The sequence below is a fragment of the Phalacrocorax aristotelis genome, chromosome 5 (genome assembly GCF_949628215.1).
Source record: "Phalacrocorax aristotelis chromosome 5, bGulAri2.1, whole genome shotgun sequence".
Lineage (NCBI taxonomy): Eukaryota > Metazoa > Chordata > Aves > Suliformes > Phalacrocoracidae > Phalacrocorax > Phalacrocorax aristotelis.
In genome coordinates, this window is record NC_134280.1 from 35,870,246 (window position 1) to 35,891,303 (window position 21,058).

The window sequence follows — 21,058 nt, forward strand, 5'->3', positions numbered from 1 at the left end:
TCGGCTGTGACGCGCTGAGGGTGGGCTGCTCGCGCGTCCTCGCGCCCCCTCAGGGCGGGCTGCTGGGCGATAACGTCCGTCTCGGGGCCCTGAGGGGAGTGCTGGCCCACGGCCGCTGCCCATGGTGGGGATCCTGACCGCTGCCGACTCCAGCCCTCCCGCAGAACCCTTGCCTGGTCCCGGCCACTCGCCTCCGTTCTCGGGACGGAGGGAGCCCGGGAGGGAGCGGTACCGCTCGGCTCCAGCCGTATCGTCCGGCAGGCGCCTTGCGGGTGCGCCGCACCTCTGGTTCGCTCAGGTCTTCTCTGGTCCCCCGGGGCTGGCGGCTTGAAGCGGCGCTGCAGGGGGTTTCACAGGCTGCCAGGCGACTGCGAGGGAAAGCCCTCCGGTTGGGTCTGGAATTGCGCGGGTACGATAATCTGACGGGAAAAAACGGAAAAATCCCTTAGTTAAGTGGGCAGGAAAGACTGAGCGTAAAAAATAAATAGGTGTGTTTTGTTAAAGCCCTGATCATTCACTGATTTGGACTAATGGTGGGTTTGCTGAGTTACTGAGGGCATAATGTTCTCATGTCTGAAGGAAACCTGTCAGAAGCGATCTGAATGTCTGGAATAAGCCATAATTTATGATGTCTGGGCCCTTTGCTTCTCCTTTAGAAGAGTAGTTACAATTGTAACACAGCTGTGTATTTTTGGCTGCTGTTTATACTATTGAAGCATTCTCTAGTATGCTTGTAATTGATTTTTAAGCAGTCCCACTTAACAATAACAGGTGCATTCCGGAGGGCTAGTCATGATTACCCTGCTGTAGGTCAAGTCATGTCCTTTTCCTAATTTCTGACTTAATCTAGTTTGGAGGTTAAGTGAGGATTGTGTTGGGAGACCAGCGCATGCATTGGAGTATTGTGGTTATAGGGAACTGGTTATGGGTGTGAGAGAGCATAATGCATCCAGAAACTTGGCTCCTAATCTCAAATGCTTTAACAATAAACAGTAGGCACTTCCTGGAGCTGAGAGCAGAATTTACAAGTTCTGCCTAATTACAGGTTTTGGGCTTAGCAGCTGTGTCATTCGCATTCTCGTGAATGTTTTAGAAAGTGAAGGCAGATGCGCTCTCATGCTTTTCCTCTGTGGGACAGTATGACATGACTGAGTTCTGAGCCGCAGATGCAGAGTAAAGCCTGTCGTGGGGGAAAAAGCAAGGTCTCAAGGAAAGCATCGTCCCTTTAATCTAATCCACATTTATTATGTGAATAAGAAAAGTCTTTATTATATCTTCAGTCTGAGTCTGCGCTAAATCTAGTCAAGCCTAGTTAAAACCCAGAAACTCGGCATGTTAACTTTCTGTTTGATGAAGGAGAAGGCAAATACCTTGTGCATCTTAACACATATGTTTTTGTTATACTGTTGTAATGCACATTTCATTTCTAGAATCAGTCATAAACTTTGAATTAATAAACCACATAGAACTCAAGGTTACCGCCAAACTAGGAGGGTAAATATCAGGTGTACTATAGCGATGAAATCCAATTCACTGCAGTGTTCTATATTTAGAATAGCACTACTAATATCTTTGGACAGCATTACTTAGAACAATCAGACAGTGCATCTGCAGGTGAGAAAAACCCCATATCAAAACTACCAAATGTTCTTTTGCTACTGAAATCACATTAGTTTTAGCTGCATTACTGGGTTCTAATGCTTAAGCATGGGAAGGAAAATAGGAATTAATTTGTGCTGCTGGAAGCAGAGAAACCCAGCACTGAAAGCAATGACTCTGCTGTGGGGGAACAGTGTTCTGCACTGGTACCTGAGGCATATGGTTTATTTTGTCCATCTGTGCTCCTACCCTATGCTATATGTTCCTTTTCTACTCCTTTCTCTTTTTTTTTTTTTTGTTCTGTTTAAACTTCGGATCGACATATTTTTCATCCATTTGAAGGTATTTCTACTATGAAAAGAAATTTGATCATTAAAACCTTGTCTCATATTTAAGAAATGTAAGGTTATGTATACAACTTGTGGTCAGGTCTCACTTCATGAAAAAACTGATAGTATTTTCCCAGAGTTTCATTTTAAAAAAGTCTAAAATATGTTTGTATTCAAAATTAAATGGTTGCCATAAATTTACTAGCAGTCCTGTGTGTTTAAAAAAAAGTAGTTTGTTTTTTTTTTAAACGCACTCAGCCTTTTAGTTCAGTGTCATAACGTGTTTTTAAGTGGGGAAGGTGTGGCTTGGTGCATAGGTCTATAAAGAACCAAAGCTTACCTGTAGCAGTTGTGAGGGGTTGAGGCAGTAGGAGAGGCTGAAAGTGTCTGGTCTGTGGTATTCAAGTGAGTGAGGAGCAAAACTGATCTAACCTGGTGCTTGTCATTTGGTTGAAGTCGGGGCTTTGTACAGTTTTCTGATGTATTTGTTTCAAAGTACATTTCCAGTATATAAAATTCATGTTTGTGCAAGTCTGAAGAAAATTGCCTTTGTCTCTCCCAAAGTAACGTTTTGATTCAGTAAGAAGTCTAGTGCATTCAGCCTGATGGTTATTTAGGAGGAATTAATTTGTGATTCTTTCAGAAGTGATTGTAAGTATTACAAGGTGTAATTTTTACAACTGTTTGTTTTTTTTTTTTTTAATGTATTGCAATGAATTGAGCAAATAGTTCACGTATTGGCCAAAGATTTGTTTGCATTTAGAATTCACTGTGTGACTGTGTAAATAATTCTAGGTAAACTAGTTGCAGAGAATACACTTGTAGTTCTGAAACATTTATTTTTTTAACATTGTAGGTTAAAATAAAATTACTTTTGTATATGTTATCAGCTTAGAAGGAAATCCTTCCAGGCAAAGAGGCAAGCTCTTTCTAAGCAAGTGCCACTAATTGGGTTTATGTACTGTGTCTGGATTGTAAATTTCTTAACTACTCAAACACTTGTGAAAGCCCATATAAATAAGTGTAAGAGTATATAATAATATAATAAGTGTAAGTGTATTATAAGTGTATTATGAACATATAATAAGTGTAAGAGTGGTCAGGAAAAAAACACAGCTCTGATTTCAAGGGAGTAGAATGACTGTCCCTTGAGGCAGGCTGTGGTACACCACTGTACCATTCTACTTCATGAGGTCAGTAATACAATTTAGGACAAGAACTGTTTTGAAATGCCGATTATATTTCACATTCACCTTTTTTTCAGCAGGTTTCTTTCCTTTTTGGACCTTATTTCATCTCAGCCTTGCACCTTCATAGAATATCCAGCTGTGTATCACTGTCTGTTCTGAAGAGTGCTCACAGAGAGCTACGACCAAGTCCCTTGCTATCCTGGGCACGCTGCTTTAACAATGACATTCTGATGGCTGAAATTTCAGCATGAGGGCAGTGTATCTGGTAGACTTCCAAATTTCCTCTGTAAACGGCAGCGTTTGTCTGGAATGTCTTTTTGTCATCATAAATCAAAATAGTATGTCACTGATAGTGACAGGTTTTCCATTTTGTGGTTTTTTTTCCAACAGTTTGTGGATTGTAAAGAGTAGAAGAGGGTTCTGAAATTTATGCCCTGCAGTCTTCTGTAATGAAATAAGAGGTAGGAAAAACTGCTCATTTTTATAACTCCATTGTTTAGGAGGTGATGTGACTGGCTTAAATAATTGATTACTGTTTTGCATGTGTAAACTTGCTGAAAGCAAAGGCAGTGAAATCATATGTTAATTTCTGGTTTGGGGAATATACTTATTGGAAAGGAAATTACATTGTTTTCCTTTCTGTGGTACACAAAAATTAACTTCTCATTTATTTACTGAAAGAAAGTCTAATGTGACGGAGATTACAACTGAATATGCGACAGGGACATGTGCTGTTATGGGAAGCTCCTACAGTGGCGCACAGCAGTAGTCTTCTTTTTCAAGTTGGGAAAGCAGCTATTCCTAGAGAGGAAGATGGGGTTTTGATGGGATCATGTCCCCGTTACAGTAACGATTCATAGCTGCTGTGAACACTAGAGGGTGTTAGCAGAATGACTGCTACATCAAGAACTCGGTATTTGCAGCCCAGTGTACCAGAAAGGCAGAATGTGCTTGAGCTATAATGTCCCTTAGCAATCTCTGTTCCAAGCCAGCTGTGCGGGGTTCCAGCACACTCATATTCTGTTCCAGTCAAAGGGAAGGCTGTCACCTGTAGTGACTCCATTTGTTTCCTTAGTAGTGCTCGACAGATGATAGCATCTTGTACGAGACCACGAAAACAGCAACATCTCATCCAAGCGAAAAAGCATAAGAAGAATTGAACTGTATGTGCTCATCTTAATAACTGTTACACTATGTAGTAGTGGTCCTAACCAAAGCCCGTTGTACCCTGACGAGTTCGCGATCCACAGTACAGTTAACTTGAGTAGGCCCAGGCCTGCACTGTGCAGCACTGTGCTGCCTGCACAGCTTGGCCATCAGGCCTCTGCGGTGTTGCACAAATCCCTTAGCCACAGGGTAAGCTCAGCCCGCTTGTTGTTGCTGAGGAGCCTGCAGGCAGCTCCCCCTCTACACCTGCCTGGCCTTGCCTTTAATGCAGCAAGAAGTTCTCATTTGAACATCCCTTCTGTGTGACAGTGGTTATGACTGATACAGTGGTTGTCTTGTAAGAAAATGCTTTGGGAGGATCTTAATGATTGGAAGGGGAGAATCTCTTCTGTGGAGGGGTTTTGCCCAGCGTGCTGCATGTTGGCCGGAGGCCTGCTTGATGCTACACCACCAGGAGTTCCCACCACCTAGAGGAATTTAAGATTATCTATACTATTCTCTCCTTATAGCGTTAGCCCTTAAAAATAGTGTTGCAAATGATACCTTAAAAAGTCTGAGAAACTTTCTTACTGACATCATAATGGACCAGCACCTCCTGGTGCAAAACATCATAATAGAAGTATTGTAGCTAGTATTTTTTATTTAAAACATATGTAAATCATTTAAACTAACTGTTTTTTGAAAGGAGTTTTGGTTTTAGACATCTCTAAATTGAGGGTCTAAGTTACCATATGGTAAGAGTGAATAGAAACAGGCTTTGTAAATGGAAATTTGAATTTTGGTAATGAGTCTGAAGTTGGCCTTTTAAATAGTTTCATCTGTTCGTTTGCTTTGGTCTCCGGTAAATTGTGAAACAGAATAATTAGTATACTTTCAATTTAATTTCAATTAGTTAATTTTGGATGTACCATTCTCTTTTGGAGGTTATAAGAGTTTTTAATACTACAGAGTTCTTCATTATAACATCATCCCGTAATAGTTTGATTTTATATGTTCTTGAAGTATCTTGGAAATATTGGCCGGTAAGTACTCAAATTTTTGAAACATAATTAGTTTGTCAATAGAACTGGTTGGAACTTTTGTTACCAGGACTTTATGATAAGGAGCTATCAGTTACCTAGTAGGGAGGTAATAACCCAGTGAGAAGCCTTGCAAGTAAACAAAATGGAGAATTCATGTTAGAATCTGCCAACATGGACTTCACTGAAATGTCTTCCCATTTTATGAATGTCTGTATTTTTTTAAATGGGAAAAAAAGGAATACGCTTTGTTTTCTGGCCATTTCTACTAGTTAATAATATCTTCCTTTTATGGAAATAGAAAAAACTATACCCTAAAAGGCTGGCAGAAGCTCACCTCCTGGTGGCACAGATATTCTTGATCCGAGAGCTTTTCTTTGTTCACTGGATTGCGCCTTTCCCTTTGGAAAGGACATTCTGTGGAGATGCTGTAGCAGCTGAATTCCACTTAAGTACAGCTGTGCTTTTGTGTGTAGGTTGTGAATAGTCTTCTAGCCTAGGAGCTAGAATGTATGGGACATGTGTATGGTCCCATGTATGCATTGTCCCATATGGCAGTTTTTAAAAGCAGTCCATCATCTGTATTTTATGCATCTGTATGTGCCTTATACCAATGCAATCATAGAAGTGTCAAGGCTTCAGCTGGGCAATCAAGTGCCTGGTAGATAAAGTGCTAGGAGTATCTCCTAGATTGACCCACCAGAGAGAGTGGAGCCAGAGTGTTAATCCACATGCATTTTACAGCTCAGTTTTGCTCAACATCAAAAATAGATGTTACATATAGTATGCGTCTGTGATGGTAATGCCAGCCTAATCCCATTGTTATTAACAGCTCATTACTACCAGCCAGATGCAGAGGTGCAGTGCTGGTTTTATGTTATGGCATCTCTCCACTATTCTGGTACTGAAAAGAAGCTCTGAAATAAGTCCTTCATGATCAGCCATGACACTATGTGACTTTAAGGAGCTTTATCAATAAGGCATTGGCTACTGCTGGACAACTTTTCCTTTCCACAGAAATTAAAACAGAGCAACTCTAGCTTCCAAAACATGTTGAATATTCCAAAGATACCCTAGTAAGCAAAACAGAGCCTGCATCTTTAACTTTTTTCTGAACTGAAGCTGCTCTGTGCAGAGAATCTGCTAGAAAAAGGCAGACATATTTTGAGAATATATTATTTTGTGTGCAGGTTGTGCTTCGAGGTTTTGTTCTCTTTAAAGAGTGGCTGTTAGTAAGCAAGGATACAGTCTGAGAGGAGTGGGGATCGAATGAGACTCCTGAGCTTGTTTACCTCAAGCAGCTTGCTGAATCTCTAGTGTTTCCTGTTCCATAATGTCTTTAAAGATTTTTTTTTTTTTGTTGTTTTCCTTATGACTAGCGAAGGAGGCCAAGCTTAGTCCAGCTAGGGAAGGTGCATACTGCAACATTTACAAAAAGATTCTGGATTAAAAGGAGAGGCTCAGACTGTGCTTGTAGTCTAACAAATGTTTATTTGATAAAAACCAGCTGCAACTATGCATTACTGTGTGTCAGCAGTGTCCTGCTCTTAGTGTTTCCAACCACAAAGCAACAGAGATTATAAGCTTTACTGTTCTCTTTTCATCTGACTTGTGTTACTTCCCTACTACTGATAATCACTCAGTTTTTAAAATCCCATCCTGTTTCTGTTGAAACCAGCAAGAACAGGCAATCCACTGCCCAGCAGTGGATTGCCTGCCTAGTGACTGGGAGGGAAGCAGGCCAAAGAGGTGGGGGTCTTGGTGCAGCTCTTAATGCCTTTGTGAAAAGGTCTCATTGTAAAAACTTGGAACTCAAGGAGAAAAATGGCACTTTTTTTGAATTAGTTCATTAGGATTAACTTTCTGCACTACTTTTCAAGAAGCAATTCAGAAAGCAAACATAGATTATTTTTTTCAGTATTTTCATGATTTCCTTTAAAAATATTAGTAAAGAGAGGTGGCTAACTTTAATGGGAGAGAGCTCTGAGAGGGGCCTCAAGGAACTGGGGAATGTCTTGACTGACCCAAGTAATGTAATATAATCACCAAAAAATGGCCAGGTCATGACCCACTTCCCCCTTCTGATATTGCAACTCAGGGTTTACCTGTTTTTTCCTCTCACACCTATTTCTCATGAGAAATGTATCATCTGCTTTCCTTCTGCGTTTTGCACTGATGTTTCTTTTGTGCCTTGGCCTTTGTCTGACACACATGGTCTGATCCTTGTGGAAGCGTATGCACCCTTTCCTGTTTACAGCTCTCCTCTGAGATAATGCCAACAGAGTTCTAGTTTATAAGTATATTGAATCTGAGGCAAAACTCATTTCCCACATTATTTCCGAGGGTCAAGTCCAGATGCATGTTGATAAGGTTTGGGTTTTTCTCTTGCAGCAGCTGTGGAATGGATTTTTTGAACAGTTGTATTGAGTTTCATAGGAGGGAAAACTGTTTTGTTGCCAAGTGGCTGTTACCACTGTTGATCTCTACTGAGGGAAGGATGTTGGAAGGGAGAGTGAGTCCAAATTTATGTTTATTTCAGAGTTGTGGTCGCTTTTAATGCACAATTTTTTTTTATTATTATTCTGAGTAAACGCTGCTACTTTAAGTAGCAGGAGAAAGAAAAAGTAAACACCTCAAACTGCTGTATTCTGAACCGGGGCTTTTTAGCTATTAGGAACAACAGTAGGTCATCATGGAATAGCTTTGTATTTTAAAGTCTCTTGGACTGACAAACATAAATTAACAGGAGACTATCTCCTAACTTAATGGCAAGTAACAGGTTATGTGAATGTGTGAAGTGTGGTTTAGGTGTGCCACCCTCCAAATTCTCTCCTGCCTAACCCAGACACAGTTGCTCAGTTGTACTGCTGCATGCCTGCTCTTTTCACAATCTTAGTTCATAGGCACTAATTCTAACTAAACAATCTTATAAAATAGTACGCACATATTAATCTTTTACATACCCTTTCCCAAAGTTTACTAGAACTTGGTAGCTGGTTAAGCAAAGATTGTCTTTGGGTTTAGGTTCATGTTGCCTTTAGCAATTGCTGCTATCATTCATGTGGCTAATGTTTTGTAGCTTTTATTGGCATATTTTTCCTGGAGACTGTGTTTTATATTGGCACAGCGTGCTCCTGATCCACACAGTGTACTTGCACTGACAGAGTAAAAAGTTCATAGTAGTGAACTCCAGCTGATTTAATCACTTATCAGGAAGGTATTGTTCTGAAGAACTAAGAAGGATAGCGCCATATTTTTTCAGGCAGAAGTAGCAACATTTTTGCTACCTTCAGATGATGGCAGACCTTACTGAAGAATTCCAGCATGAGTACTTGCATGAACTTCTGGACTTCTTTCATGACAGCCTTGAAATATATTCCTGCAGAAGGAACCTGGGGTTGCTACAGACTGCTTCTGGCCCATCTGGACTAGAACACTGTAGAAGAATCCTACTTTTAGGAGTTACAGAACTGGTGGAGTTTACCAGGTATTTGGTACAAATTACAGTTAGTTAAATGGAGGTGAGAGAAAACATACTATGGAATGAAAGCATTTATTTAGCGTACCTTGGTGTTCTTGAACATTAAGTTAGCCTCCTGTTCCAAATGATACTTAATCTAATTCTGTTCTCCTTCTGTTGGACTAAAATATCTTGTTCTTATGAAAAAACACGTCAGGCTGTACTGTTTTAGGACATCTGGGTCAGTTTATGCCCATTAAAATTCTTTGGATGTTGTGGTAAAATTAACATTGATCTTGATTTCCCTGGTTTTTGCATACATGCTATTTCTGTGAGAGCGAATCTTCCTTAGTCACCTGTTCCTCTAAATAATTTCCCTCCAAAATTTTTAATTTGAATTATTTACTTATTTGTGCTGGTTCCATTTCTTTTTTTTTCTTTCGTTTCAAGGTATTCTCCTGTCTTGACTATGTATTTAATTCGTAGCTTGGTCTGTGTAAGTTAATACAACCTCAAGCTATTATGGTTCCCATGGCATACTTCAGTTTGACCTTACTACTTAAACTTTTATTCCTCCCTCTTTGAAGGTAATTCATATAAATTCTTGTGATGCTCTGTGTAGTTTCACTTCAAGAGCCATGGTAGGCTCTGCATTGTCTTCAGTGCTATTGTGCTTGTAAAGTGCAGAAAAAACCTGGGTTAAATGTGCTTGTTTTTTTTCTGAAGTCCGTTGTCTTTCCTGTGCTACTGCTACACCTTTCCTGCTTCGAATACTAAACTTTCTCATTTCCAAATTATTTTCTTCCAAATAGTTTCTTGATCAATATCAGAGGTAAACAAACTGATAGTCCCTAGCAATTTCCTCTGTCTCTGAATAAAAACGTCCCTGACACATTCCATAAACTCGTGGGTAGAGTGTCCTGCTGTTTTGCTGCCTTAATAGGTGTCTTGGTTAGCTAAAGTCCTTTTAACTACAGTAAGATTCTATCATGGGCCTACTTTTATCAGTTATATTGACATATGATGCAGGTATTTCCTATTTTGAAGATGATTAACTAAGATTATATTTGACGTTTGTGGATAAACGTTTTGCCTGCGCTTGTCCCTAAGATTTGCAGCTGTCATCATTTAGGAGAGCTCATGGTTACTGGCTGTGAAAGGCCAGACAGGGCTCCTGCCAGAACCATTAAAATCTTCTCTTGGTCAGCCAGCAGACTAGTTGTTGAGCTATTTGAGGCCCTCCCTTCCCCCAGGGACTAGGTATATTGTAAGTGCAGTGCTTCCAGTCATTTCTGTGTGGAGGAGAAAAAGGAATCGTAAATGTTTAGTCTCTTACGTGGTGGTATAGGAAGAACTACAACACTTGGCTGGCAAGGCAGAGTTTGATACATACTCAGTTTCTGTATAAAATGTAGTGTTTGTTAGCCACGCGATGACTTCTGTGGAATCTGTGCTCTTAAGTATCAGGTCTGAGGAGCTGGACCGAAGGTTAGTTTTCAGTGTTAAATGATCTTGTCCTAGAGGACGTATAGCTTTTGAAATACCCCAAATAATCTAGGAAAATAGCAAAGGTATCTGCAACTGACTCTTTTTTGGCTAAATTTTCTTCCTCTGTTGAGCAATTATGTCTGTAGACAAAAAAAAAAAATAATCCTGAGAGCTCCACAAAGAGTGGGTGCCAAATACGACACAGGTTTCCTGTGCAAATCTAGAAGGCCAGGCTTCTGTCAGCCTTATGGCAAATGCTGAAGTTTGCTTACACCTGCATTTTATTTGAATGGGCGTGCTTCAGGCCCACAGAAGTAACCGTTAACTTTGTGGATTTTGAGTTTTCAATTTAGATTAAAAAAAAGGCAAATGTTGTAAGAGAATACCATATTGAATGGTTTGCATGAATTTTCATACAGTTTACTTTTAGTTGGATGCTGCTATTTTTTACTAAGAGCCCACAAGCAAAAGCACTGTAGTACAACTGTATTTCTAAGCTTGTTCCCATGGGCAATGCTGCAGGTTCTTCCTATTTTCTGTTACGTGAAGCTGATTGAATGTTAACCAATAAGAGGTAATTTCTCAATGTCACTCTTTTATAATGTAATAAGCATTTTTGTTTCTATAACACTGGCAGACCCTGCTAGTTGTGTATGGTAGGCAGGTATCTGGCACAAACCGGTTAGTTGGATAATTTTCCTTCTTGTTACCTTTTTTGGGGTACGTGTGTTGATGCCATAAGAAAGATTTTTTACCCTCTTGTCCCCGGTGTTGTGGCGGCAAGTCTGCGATGGGCGTGTGCAGGAGTAGTGTTCGATTTATAGGTGTGTGGAAGAAACTGAAACATAAGCCAAAGTAAAATGGAGTAAATATGAGAGTTCTGTAACAAACATCTCTGTTTGATAGGGACTGAAACGAACAGAAATATTTCTTTCTGAAACATACTATCTACACTTCAATTGCAAGCTAGGCTGTTTTGTGCCTTGGAACTCCAGAGGAAAGCAATAAGGTTTATACTTACTTTGTCACACTTTGGATTACACAGGTTTCCAGTACAGAGCCTGCTTTGACCTAGGATGTCCAGATGTCAAAAGCACAGTCACGTGAAACTAGAATGGAATAATCTTAAAAAGAAAATCACTACAGCTTTAATTTCCTTTCTTATTCATGGATGGATATGTAATAATAATTTTGCTTCAAATCTTCAAGTGGAAAAATAGCTTTTGGTACTATCAAGTGTTTCCTTCAAATATATTTAATATTATGCTATATTCCTAACAGGCACGTTAATGTTAAGTACAGAAGGATGAAAATGAACCTTCTTTTCTCAAGGACAAAAGGAAGAATTTTTGTTGAATAGATTAGTTTTGTGTCTTACTGTCATTTTGAAAGCTAAAGGACAGAGGAGTTTTCCAGCAGCAAAAGAAGGAAAGTATAATAAATGGGGAGTCAAGGCAGAGAAGCAAGATAGTGTGAAGATAGAAATACCAACAGTGTTTTCTTTTGACAATATTGAAAAGGCAATAAGTGAACAGTGCATATAAGTGAGGGAAAAAATATCAATGTGATGCTACAGCTTTCTGACTGATTAAGCACACCAGGAATTTTTAGAGGATCCTGAGCAGAGCAGTATGTTTGGGGGAAAAAGATGAGGCTTTTGGAAAAGAGGGAAAGACAAATGTTCAAAATTCTATGTTGCAGACTATAATTACAGTCTGAAAAGGCAGGCCCAGGTTGAAACTTTTGAGATTTAACAATGAGAAATGTCTTAATCTGAGAAAAGTAAGGTCAAGATACAGAAAAGATATTTATGGAATGTCATCAGTACACCAAGAAGCAGTTTGTACTTGGGGTGGAGGATCAGCAAAAGTACAAAAGACTAGAAGAGTATGAAACTGGGTTGCTTTCATTTGATGCTTTTCTAGGAATAGTAACGGGCCTCAGGTTTTGAGAACCTGGAGACAGTGAGGTACTATTATACTGCCAACTGCCTGTGCTGTGTGGGTGAAATCAGAGTTCCTAGTTTTCACCATTGTCTCCCACTTCATTAGCTGTAAAATTACATGTAGTCTGAAAAAAGAGAATTTTGAAATTAAATAGTGGAAATTTCCAGCCTAATCTTTCACAGAAAACAAAATGAACATGTTCCTGGCAGCAGAGACAGGCCTCTCTCTGTCAGGGTCTTGAATCCCTCCCAAAGGTTTTTTGCTAACAATCTTACCACAGCACAGAGTGTGGACATCTAACTTTTCAGTTTGCATTGAATAATCACAGAATCACATGCAACCATGCTGCAATTCCATAAAAATGGACAAATTATTTATGACGTAGGTACTGTTTACGCTGAATGGGAGAACAGTAGGAGGTTTATTTCTATATTGCCTGTGGATGATGGAACTTAAATAGACCGAAGTAAAATTACCTGAGGGAGAGCTTGGTGATAATCCTTTTTAGGAAAGTACCTTGCCACTGGCAGTGTTGTGCAGACTGGGAGGATATCAGTATTTTTTTTTCTGAGGGTAATATGGAAAGCATCTGTTTCCAGATGCTTTCATTAGGTCATTCCATTAGAAATGGAAGTGCTGGAAATGTTTTGGCTGGGAATTAAGCAGTGAAAAAGAAGACAGTTGTATTTTATCTGTAAAATGGCCTTGTAACTAAAACAGAGACATTTACATTAAAAAGTGGGCTACTAAGCATGTGAAACAAGTTTTAAAGGGTGAAGATCAAACTATAAGTGAGCTTGATAATTGCATCTTCAATTCTGATGTAAAAGTGGCAAGTGATGAGCATTTTTAATTGTTACTCAGCTTAAATTTTTTCATGTGAAACTCATTCTTGTATTAAGTTAGATTTCTATCTAGAATTGATTTGGCCTATTTTTGCTTAGGACTAAAGTTACTGTCTCATGGCATATCTATCTTAACACATATATTTTCCATGTCATTTTATATGTGACACTGAGGCCCTCCTATTCTTTGAGAGCGACTTTCATAAATGCTGAAGCATACTATGCTGACTTGATAAATGTGGCTGTACTTATATACCGCCCCAGAGCTCAGGAGGTCACGATGACAGTGTCAGAACTGAAGCATTCTCTTGAAGCAGGTAGGTCTGGAAAGAGGAGGCAGAGACAGGTTGTTTAATAGTGCCTATAGTGCATATAACCAAAGTCTGCAGGTAGCAGAGACTGGCATTGTGATTAATGAGGAAAAAGACACGTTACAGGTGCAGAATATTTTGGATCAATAAAGTCAAATAATGTGTATTTCTGTCTTGTAGATAGAAACAGTTGTGGTTGGTACGGGCATATGAGAACAGTCTGGGGAAATGGTGATTGTCTGTAGGAGCCATTGCGTGGCTGTGATGAACAGTTGTGTACAGCTGGAGCTAAGCGAGCTAACTGGTCCTTGGATGTATCTGGGGAGGAGATGGTAATACCTGCATTTTCTTAAATAACATTTCCCTCTCAAGTTATGCAATTTAAATGCATACATTTAGTTTAAAAGGTGTTAAAGAAGCTAAAACTATGGGCAGTCATGATGGTGGTAAGGCATTTTCTCTTAGGTAACTAAGTTAATATTGACAGAGAAGACCTGGTTGCCTGAACCTTGGCAACAGTGCTGTCTTGTTTGCCAAGAAAAAAAAAAATTGACAGAAAAAGAAAAATCAAAAGACCAAGTTTTGTGTGGTGTAATTTTGTTAAAAGCCTAAATGAGGATGACAGGAGGAGGGAAGGAAGGTGCTGTGGACACTCTTTGGCTAGGACGACTAATGTGAAATGCCTGAAAATGAATGAAGACAGAAAGAAGGTAGAAGAATAACTTCTGTGCAGCTTTCTGTATTTTTTTGGTTTTGTCATGGTTGGCCTTAGAAATCCTGGTTCCCGTTCAAACTGTTAAAGGTATGGAGTAGCTAAAGCAGGGAACCTCAGAGGGACGGATGCTAGTTTAACTGCGTTGCAACTGTCAAGAGTGTGCGACCTTGTTTCTGGTCACCTACAGCTTTCTCTGAGACAGTCTCCTGTGATCCTTACAGGAGCTGTAGAATATGATCAATTTATGTGACTGCTGTATACTCCTGCTTGGGAGCTGCCCAGCACTCTGGCAGCGGGCTGAGGGAGAAGCCAGCAGAGGAAAGATCTTACCATTTTTTCCACTGAGCTAACTGTTGGGCACCTTATGTTACACACTGGTGTTTAATAAATTACCTCTCAGAATGTGAGTGTGAGGAGGGTACATAAGTTATCAGTATCTACAGAGTGTATATTTAAACATATAGCTGCTCAATAGTCAGGTGCTAGGGTGTTTGAGCTTTAGGAAGAGTACACCAGTGATATCTATTAGGGAACCTGCATCAGACCATACTGCTCCCCATAGTTTATTAGTTCACTTTTATCTGTTTACATAGTTTCAAAATCCATTCCTCTACTTTCTTGGTGCCAGCTCCTGTGTTGGATTTAGGGGACAGGACTGACTGAGTGAATTTACATGAAGTCAGCTCCTAAGTCATCTTCCCCACACTCTGGAAGATGCTTTGGCATAGAAAAGAGGAGTGGCTGGAGCCAAATGAGTCATACCCAGCTGTTAAGTAAGACTTCTGTTGATCATATAATTGAAAACAAAATAGTGACATTTTTGTTTCTAGTGAATTACTTAGTCTTTTACCTCCCTTTCATGAAAATCACGTTGTCCTTCAACTCATTTCCAGCCATGCTCTTTAGTTGCAGGAGACCTTACCATAAGTAAGGAGAATGTTGGGAATAACTTGCCCTTTGCCTAAAGACTTAACTTTTCTTTTAAGCCTGTCCCCTGGCAAACACAGGATCCGCTTTCCAGAATGTGCCATCATATTTTTTTAAAGGAAATAAAATATTAATTACTAACTGCTCAAGCAAGACAGTCTTCCATAAAACCTGAATGAATTCCTTTTCATCCTCTCCACACATTAGTGTTCTCAATTTTAGCAAATTTGAGGGGAGTCAACAGACATTGTATAGTCAAGGGTCTTGAGACTATGAATTTAATTTTAAGAAAAGTGAAAATCCCCTAAAGTCTGGAGTTCCAGCCAAAACTTGCGGAGCAGCCTGAATTGTACACGTTTCCATTCAGCCTTCGGGAGTACAGCTGAGACTTGGAAAGATCACTTCTCCAAGACAAATCATTTTGCTTGGAGAAGTATATCACTTCTTGTTCTGTACTGAGTCACAAGTGCCAAGATACTTGAACTTTGAAGTGTATGGTATTTATGTAGGAGAAGGGCAAAGCCTGTATCTCATCCTAAATAAACTAGCTCCTTCTAGGCGTGTATTTCTCAGCGTTTCCTGCACTATGTCCTTCTGAGGTGAGAGAGATACAGTAGCTGTTAACCAGACTGGCATTTAGCAGTTAGTAGTTCTCTGCCGGTGAACACTGTTGTACTCCTTTTGTTATTTTGTCAGTGATAATGAACTACTTGTGGACTGAAAAAGAAACATCAGGCTGCTTTGTTTAACTTGCAGGTAAAATTTTGACATGAACTTACGTTAGGAGCCTAGAGCTACGCTTGTTAGTGTATATACTTCAACAGCATGTATTCTGTAAAAGTATTTCTTACCTACATCAGTCATTACATATCCCACCTTCTCTGAGTGGTGAAACTTAGGGTTTACCAGTATTCTACATATAGATTACTTGGGCATATAAACTATTCTTTAATATCTTAGCTTTAGTTATTTTGAGCATCTTAAAGCCTGATTCTGTTTCCAGTGTTTACTCAGAGTGATGTCCAGTAGAACTGACCTTCCCAGAGAATAAAAGAATTATCCAGCCCTCATTACTTTTAAGGTGTTGCCTAAAGCCATTTCTTTAGAGGAAAGCAAAGTCATAATTCATCTGCTGAATAGGAATAACTTTTTTCTAGTTAGAGCGGAAAAAGCATTCCATCATGTTGTTAGACCAGCCAAGCAAATCTGTGACACATTATTAATCAAAATAATATATGGGCTTTTAGTAGGAAAAAAGAGACAATTTGTATTCCTACTCAAGGAGGTGTCCTGATGTTTTAGCTATACCACGAAATAGGTATTTGTATTAGCTACTGTAACAGTAGGGGGAGAATTTGATTGTTTATTTGTTTCTGAGGTCTTATTTGAAAATCAGTGTAAATGTCAGAATAATTTTAGAAAACAAAGATTTCTGCTTATTTTGCATAATCCAGACACATACAGAATACCTTCCTGTATTGAATAGGGCAAAGCCAGCATCTTCCAAGCACTTAACATAATGCCATATCAAGTGACATTTTCCTTGCCAGTCCTGAGTTTGGTCACAATCACCTGTCTTCACTGGGAAATATACATGATTCACCTATTCTGAGAACCAGGCTTTAAAGTTGTGCTTTGAGGTTATATAAAAATGTTCATTTTTGGCTCTGTTGGGTTCAATTTTGGCGTAGGGGTTTGGTACTCTTAATGTTGGACCTACCACATACCTCTCTTGACTTCACTGCACTACACAACAATTAGTGTTGCAAATTGTGATGTATGGCTAGGGTTGATACTGGAGATGATGCCATAAAAGGTGGGGATGGGAGTAACTGAAATCCTCTAAACTGGATTTGCACCTGCAAAATAACAGCAGTAATGCTAGAATAAGTGTATTCAGAAGGCAAATTGAAAACAAAAGCAGTTTTTACATTGCAAACTTCAGACTCGCTCAGTTATAAAGGTAGTTTTACGAGATATGCTTGCAAGCAAACACACAGAAAAGAAAGTATAGACATTTCATGAGGAGCAACACAGTATGCTGCACTGCTATCCTCATGATGTTGCTTTTCTTCATGTTGTGGTGCTCTTCACTAAACTGTTTAGATAATCTTTGCAGTTCACGGACTCTATGTATGAGCACCATCTTATCTTTTTGTAGAGAGGTTTGGGATTTTCCAGTAAAATGCTCCTACCACAAATATTTTGCATTCTTGCTTCCATCTGGCTTTGGTCAGCAGTGGGATTATTTTCTCTTAATCCCCTATGCTGCTTTCTGAAAATGTGGCATTTTAAAAAGGACATTTGAGTATCAGATAGCTAAAAGAATAGCATTGTTTTGTATTCCTGAGACATTCAAGGTAAATAAAAATAGATGTGTCTTATTTGGCCTTTAAGAATGACCATTTTAGCCGATATTTAAATTCTTCTTGATTCAAATCTCTCAAAAGAAAATCCAGAATACAGTATATAATTGTGCATGCCGCTGTTTTCAGTCACGCTACACGCAGGTTGGGTGATTGAAGGTCACCTACAGAGACCAGTTCTATCTCAGATGACTAGACAGTGGGTAAATACCAGTATAGGTTTCACCCATATGTGTGATTGTCTCCTGACGCCTGACAGGATAATTGGTCCCTCATTGTGTTTTTAAAAGTGAGATTAATAACAGTTTTTGTTTCTTCATTCTTGTTTTAGTAAACTAAGCACACATTCTTATATTCTTTGTGAACAACATTTTCAGTATTCATAAGGGTAGTAATATTTTAATATTGAAAACCTTCCTTCTAACTACAAGCTATTTTCTGTCTTTTGAAGCTACCGTGAGGTAGTTGAGAGATGCTGAAAGTGCTGATGGAATATATCTCCTTGACTCCACAGTGGATTCTTTTCAGTTTTCTGTTTCATTGGTTGTAATTTCTTGCAAATTTAGGTAGTACTGCTCTAAATAAAAAGAATACTGAAAACCAGTCATCCATCTGATCATTTGAGCTTAATCTCTAAAAAATCTGTACTATCTTGGCTCTTGTCTATGTGTGTTCTAGGGTCTGGTTTTTAATAACAAACAGCTGGTAAGTTAACAAAGGTAATGAAGATAAATTCTTAACTTAATAAACTAGTCCTAGTTTGATGCCTTATTAAGCTTTCTTCAAGCAGCAGCCTTGTCACTCTTTAATCTTCTGTTACAGTGAATTAAAATAGACCTGCATGAGAGAATGTCAGTAGAATAGTCCTTTTGCTAAGTATTACAGTTGCATCAATTTTTATGGCTGTAGTGCAAACAGAGAAAGTCTGGGGGGAATCTGGTATTCTTGTAATGCTGCACAGTGTTGTTTTTCTGGAGTTTAAATGCTCTTAAACTCTCTATACTTTTAGTTGTTAAGAATCTACAGCATTTCTCAGTAAAACAGATGCTGTACAGCAAAACCCATTTATAAGGTGGTGTAGCTTGCTTCTGCAATCAGATGTTTCTGATTTGGATAACAGCTTAAGTTCTAGATGTGTATGTTTTATATTTTTAATGGGTCTGCTGGAGTGGCAGCCATGACATCGGTCCAAAACAGAATTACATAGTCACTGGAAAATGCACACTTTGAACTGGCCAGCAGTGAGAGAAAGAAAGAGTGTGTTAGACTGTTGGTTTATGTGGTGGAACAGATAAAAGGCCAAGTCTAGCAACTGCCAGTTAAGTAATTTCTAAAATAAGCCAGTGGATTTTTTTCAACTGAAAGATCAGTTTTTCCATAAATTCTCTAATCTTCTAGTTGCAGTCTCTGTTTTAGAAACACTATGGCAAAGCAGAAGCAACAATGTATAATGCAAATTTTATCTAATTAACTGAGCTTTTATTTATATATGTATATTATATATATAATTTTTTTTAAAAAATCATTACTGCAGCATGGGGCACCATTTGTCAGTCTACCTACGTCTTTGAGACAAGCGCTGATGAATTTATTTCTTAAGCCTCTTTGAAGAGAGTTGGGAGATCTATGGCATCCCAGACAACATTATCAAGTAATGAAAATGTGAGTGACAGAGTCCTAGAGCAGGAGATAACTTCCAGGCATTGAAGACTTGGCCTTCTGCACATATCTGGAAGTGCTGATGCAGGACAACTGGCGATGTATCCCTGTCTTTCTCAGCATGGGGTTACCCGTGGAGTTCTCAACACTTTTCCAGGAAATTTTTGAATAATTTTTCTTCACTCTTAAAATGTAAATTTTTATTTACTTATTTATTTATTTATCAAACTGCATCTTAGCTCTGTATACTATCTGTCCTTCAGTGATCTGTTCATGTTGCTTCAGTTACAGACAGGAAGTTGTCTTTGCTTCAGAATTGTGAATAAAGGTGGATAAAGAATTTAACAAAACTCCATTGCGTTTCAGTTTGGAGTTGAAATCTACTTATATCTGAATCAGCTGCGACCTGCTAACATTTTTGTCTGTGCTTACAAAGCTTATTCCAAGCAGGATTAGGAAAAAAAAAAACAAACCAACCAATATTTTTCATCTCTACCAGCCTTTGGAACATTCTGTGCTATTTATTACAGCTCTTTCCGTCCCCAGTGTATTGAGTGGCAAAAGATGTGGTATTACAACTAAAAATCTGCCTCTGGTTTTGTAATCCCACTTCTGGTTCCAACAAAACTCTCAATACAAATGTGAATCCAAACTTTGCCATGGGTGTATAAAAGATCAGACGTGTGAAAACAAGGTTAATTTAATAATTGAACTATTCTTTCCTTCAGAGCCAGCCTCCAAAGATGTCTTTCAAATCAGACTTAAGACCTGTGTGTTCTAAATCACAACCTGGTTTCTTGCAAAGTGTAGGATTATAGGCTGCATGACACATCTTGTTTTGCCCACTTTAGTGTGTGTTTACTTTTTTGTTAACAGGGCTTTAAGTAGTTTCCCTAGCAGAAGCAGTTCTATCAGCTGATGGTGAAATCCCTCAATTTCATTATTGGGAAGCGTGTGTACCTCATCAATATTACAAATTAGTATTTTCTGGTTACCATTTCCCCTTCAATGTTTAAATCTTTCATATATTTCACATATTCTGCTTGCTTCCTTGGTTTCTCTTACAAGAAACCATACAGATACTTAATTTTTTTCCTCTGTAAACCTTCACTTAGTCAATTTAGTCTTGGCTTTTTTATCTGATTTTTTTTTTCCAGTTTTTTTTGTTATGCCACGGCTGAACTGGTGGTGTGATGCTTTCTGAGAAAAAAACACTGGGACTAACAGAAAATGGGTATAAAGATTTTACTTTATTGCTTCCTCTTGAAAGTTTGGAAAAAAAGAATTATGATAGTCTCATAATATTGGGGTTTCCATGAAGTGTTTTTTTTTTTTTCATATGTGCCATATAAACAGCCCACCACACTTAGCACATAACTAATCACTTGTTGCAAAATCACAGGAGCAATGTGCAGACCATTCCATACATCACTGAAAAGATGATGCCTTCATTTCTTAGCTTTTCTTTAACTGTGTTTTACCATAGCACTAGTGATACCTTTTTGAGCAAACATTTTAAATTTGGGCTTCAACTATGTACTGTAGTTCCTGGCTTTCATTTTTTTCCTCACCATTCAGTTGATTTTTTTCTTTTTTCCCCCAAAAATACAATAAATTAAGTCTGTTCCTATAATACAGATTTTTGGAGCCTTGTGGACCCTATACATGAAGTTTCCAAGGAACCAACTTTTTTTTTAAGTGTTCATACAGTGTAGATTTAACCTTCATCAGCTTCATATAGGTACAAGGAAAACTTGGTTGGATACATACCAGCAGCTTTCTGAGACATTAAAGTGAAACAAGATTTTGAACCTCTTTAGTGGGCTGTTGTATAGTATTTTGCCTTTCTGTTCTATTACCCAGCCTCTTCCCTCTGTTGAGGGTTTATTTTCAAACTAGAGTTGATTTACCTTACTGCAAGTAACAATAACTTAGTGCTGAGGCACAGTTTCTCCCTGTTTCAAAGCTGCTTCACAAATCATTTGGACACATTTGAAGCACAGCAAGACAAAATTTGGAAAAGCTTTGTTACGAGGG

The 21,058-nt window shown here is 38.7% G+C and overlaps 1 long non-coding RNA gene across 1 annotated transcript; it reads left to right on the forward strand.

Moving 5' to 3' along the window:
- The first annotated feature begins 59 nt into the window (after positions 1–59).
- LOC142057620 (uncharacterized) lies at positions 60–19,678 on the forward strand. Its single transcript, XR_012660701.1, has 3 exons — positions 60–3,383; positions 3,509–3,579; positions 18,897–19,678. It is a non-coding gene; the product is annotated as an uncharacterized LOC142057620 (long non-coding RNA).
- Positions 19,679–21,058: the final 1,380 nt, after the last annotated feature.